The following is a 4,331-nucleotide window of genomic DNA, read 5'->3' on the forward strand; positions in this document are numbered from 1 at the left end:
ATCTCCTGTTATAGTTCTTTGAAGAAATGTTTTAAGATCTTGATCCCCACTTGTTTAAAATTTCCATTGAAAACTCTACTCTTGTTTGTGGCTGATCTGGGTGCAATGATTTTGGCACCCATTGAGTGAAAATCTTGCTCAACTTTAATTTTTATGTCAGAATTATGTAAACTGGATCAATTGAGATGTCTATGATGTTTGCTACTATTTGTGCTGTTAATTGTCCTGTTCAATTAGGGCATAAGCAAGATTACTTTTTACTTGCAAATTGATGTGAATGGTCTGCCACTTTGGGCTTCATCTTCAACATCATCTTATCCCTTGTTAAAATGAATTATCCATTTTTAAATGGCTGATTTCTTTGGGATATTTTCCTCATAAACTTTTTATAAAGCATCAGTGATTCTACTATTCTTCCACCCCATGCTTTCACCATAAATTGAATGCTTGTTCTTTCTTCAATTTTAGCAGAATTCATGTTGTTCTGACAAGGCCTCTTTTCAAACCGATGTCTTATCCTTCTTAGTGCCTCAAACTAGATCATGTACAGACATGTTGTAATAAGTTAGTGAGTTTAATTTGGTGCAAAAATAGTTTGAAATCCATTCATTGCTTTTTCATAATGTGTCTTTTCCATAAATTTTTGAAGGTCCCGTATAACATTATTATATCTATTAGTTTATTTTGATAACAATTTATCAACTTTTTCCTGATGGTTTCTAGAAGTGAAAGGTTCCTGATTTAAATAAAAATAAAGATTGGGGAAAAAAAGGGGGCAAATGGCAGAGACTCCTGCTCCCAGAAAAGGAGGCACAGATCTTGGTCTCCTACACTCAAGTGGATCTCCCCATTACAAGGACAGCATTGAGAATCCACAAAAGTTCAGCGCAGGACTCTCATAAAAGGAAAAACAAAGCGATCGGGAGATAAGATTGCACTCTCTGGAGAGTGCAAAGCAAACAGTAGGGCACGTGGGAGGACGCTGGCCGCCAAGCCAGGGGGTGAAGTGGGATCAGACCCACAGGAGAACTCCTTGCTTCCCCATTGACCTCCATACCCACCCAGCCAGGGATCTGTCTGAAATTGGTATGAAATCGTGGCAGGAGAAGAGGGTGCTGGAAAGTACCATCATGGGGGAATGCACCTTGAACTTCCCTGAGTCCCGTGCTAGGACAGCTCCAAGAGGGAGGAAAGTGAACTGAGCTGATAGGGGAGGCAATAACATGTCTTGCCTCTGGTAACCAGCGGGACTAAAATGGGGGCTTTAAGCTGGAACTGCCCCGGGCAAGTAAGACTGCATAGGGCGAGTCAGTATGAGCAAGGGCATGGCTGAACAGGCGGTTGGGCAGGCGGCATAGAAGAGGCTACGGGGTGTCCTGACCACCCAGACTCTCAACCTGGCACCTGCCGCACCCTAAACAGTCACCCCCAGTACTGGTGCCCTGCGAGTGAGCAAACGGTCACCATTGAGGGGGTCCACAGCCCAGCTGTCATATGGTGCAGCAGGAAAGCCCCCCTCCCACGCCCAGCCTAGAGTCTCTCCTGGCAAATTCTGTCCCTACACAATCTGCAATCGGCTTGCCAGGCCTGGCTCCATCAACAAACTACTAAGACTAACAGCGGAGGGGAGTTATATGCACTGGGGCATCAGGTGCAGGGCAAACTGGGGAGCTACCTTCCCCCCCAGCCCTCATCTCTCTTGCCAAAAGTGGTAGGCTCCACCCCTGGAGGCAGGAGGAGACAGGAAAACCCACTCTCGCCCAGATCTAGGGAGAACCCGCTAGGCCTGTGTAGTGTGTAGGCACACAGTATAAAAGACTACGCTTTCCAGAACAGCTCAGGCCACCCAGTGGAACAAAAAGCTGGGACTGGATCTCCTCCCCGGTCAGGGACAGGCTCCAAAAGATACTACCCCCATCAGGGGAACCTCCCAAGTGTGCTGGAAGAGCTCCCCCAAGAGGCTAATCAAGAAACTACAAAAGAGAGGATGCCTGAGCTCCAACAACTAATCCTGATGGGGAGGACCCCAGCAGTAACTCAAAAAATCAAACCGAAAATACTCCCCCTAGGAGATACACCAGCTCTCAAGAAACGGAGACTGAAAAAACCCAAAACACTAAAATGACAGAAGAAGAATTCCAAAATTGGATTATAAGAAAGCTAAACGATATGCAAGAAAAAATGGATAACCAACATAAGTCAACTACAAAGAAGACACAGGATTTGGAACAAAGATTCACTAAGGAAATTGAGATCCTGAAGAAGAATTAATCCAATTTCCTGGAAATGAAGAATTTATTCAGGGAAATTCAAAACACAGTGTAGCCGTTGGCTAACCTAACGAAAAGCAGAAAAGAGAAATCTCTAATAAGCTCCATCAGGAATAAAAAAGGAGATATCACAACTGATCCCAAAGAGATACAAGATACAATTTATGAATACTACAAAAATCTTTATGCACACAAACTGGAAAATGTGGAGGAAATGGACAAATTTCTAGAAACACACAGCCTCCCTAGGCTCAACCAGGAAGAAATAGATTCCCTGAACAGACCAATCTCAACAGCTGAAATAGAAACAGCAATTAAAAATCTCCCTAAAAAGAAAAGTCCCGGTCCAGATGGCTTCACACCTGAATTTTACCATACTTACAAAAAAGAACTAGTACCTATCTTGCAGAAACTATTCCACAACATCGAGAAGAACGGAAACCTCCCCGACACCTTTTATGAAGCGAATATTACTCTGATACCAAAACCAGGAAAGGATGCAACAAAAAAAGAAAACTACAGACCAATATCCCTAATGAATATAGATGCAAAAATTTTCAACAAAATCTTAGCTAACCGAATCCAGACACTTATCAAAAAAATAATCCACCACGACCAAGTGGGCTTCATCCCAGGGATGCAGGGATGGTTCAACATACGTAAATCTATAAATGCAATTCACCACATAAACAGAAGCAAAAACAAAGACCACATGATCCTTTCAATAGATGCAGAAAAAGCTTTTGACAAAATTCAACACCCTTTCATGACACGAACACTTAAGAAAATAGGCATAGAAGGGACATACCTAAAAATGATACAAGCCATATATGACAGACCCATAGCCAACATCATACTGAATGGGGAAAGATTGAAATCATTCCCACTTAGAACTGGAACCAGACAAGGCTGCCCACTATCTCCACTTCTGTTCAACATAGTGCTGGAAGTCTTGGCTACAGCAATCAGACAAGAAAATGGAATCAAAGGTATCCAAATAGGGGCAGAAGAGATAAAACTTTCACTGTTTGCTGATGATATGATATTGTATCTAGAAAACCCCAAGGATTCAACCAAGAAACTCCTGGAACTGATCAATGAATTTAGTAAAGTCTCAGGATACAAAATTAATACACAGAAATCAGAGGCATTCATATACGTCAACAACAATCTAATTGAGAACCAAATCAAAGACTCAATTCCCTTCACAATAGCAACAAAGAAATTAAAGTACCTAGGAATATATTTAACCAAAGAGGTAAAAGACCTCTACAGGGAGAACTATGAAACACTGAGGAAGGAAATAGCAGAGGATGTAAACAGATGGAAATCCATACCATGCTCGTGGATCGGCAGACTCAATATCATCAAAATGTCTATACTACCCAAACTGATCTACAGATTCAATGCAATACCTATTAAAATCCCATCAGCATTCTTCACAGATATAGAAAAAATAATTTTACGCTTCGTATGGAACCAAAGAAGACCCCGAATATCAAGAGCAATTCTAGGCAACAAAAACAAAATGGGAGGCATTAATATGCCAGATATCAAACTATACTACAAAGCTGTAGTAATTAAAACAATATGGTATTGGCACAAAAACAGGAATATTGACCAGTGGAACAGATGTGAGAATCCTGATATAAAACCATCCTCATATAGCCATCTCATCTTTGACAAAGCAGACACAAACATACGCTGGGGAAAAGAATCCCTCTTCAATAAATGGTGCTGGGAAAACTGGATAGCCACCTGTAGAAGGCTAAAACAGGACCCACACCTTTCACCTCTCACAAAAACCAACTCACGCTGGATAACAGACTTAAACCTAAGATATGAAACTATTAGAACTCTAGAGGAAAAAGTTGGAAACACTCTCCTAGACATCGGCCTGGGCAAAGAGTTTATGAAGAAGTCCCCAAAGGCAATCACAGCAGCAACAAAAATAAATAAATGGGACATGATCAAACTACAAAGCTTCTGCACAGCCAAAGAAATAGTCTTGAAAGTAAACAGACAGCCTACAGAATGGGAGAAAATTTTTGCATCCTATGC

The sequence above is a fragment of the Microcebus murinus genome, chromosome 17 (assembly GCF_040939455.1).
Source record: "Microcebus murinus isolate Inina chromosome 17, M.murinus_Inina_mat1.0, whole genome shotgun sequence".
In the NCBI taxonomy this organism is placed as follows: Eukaryota; Metazoa; Chordata; class Mammalia; order Primates; family Cheirogaleidae; genus Microcebus; species Microcebus murinus.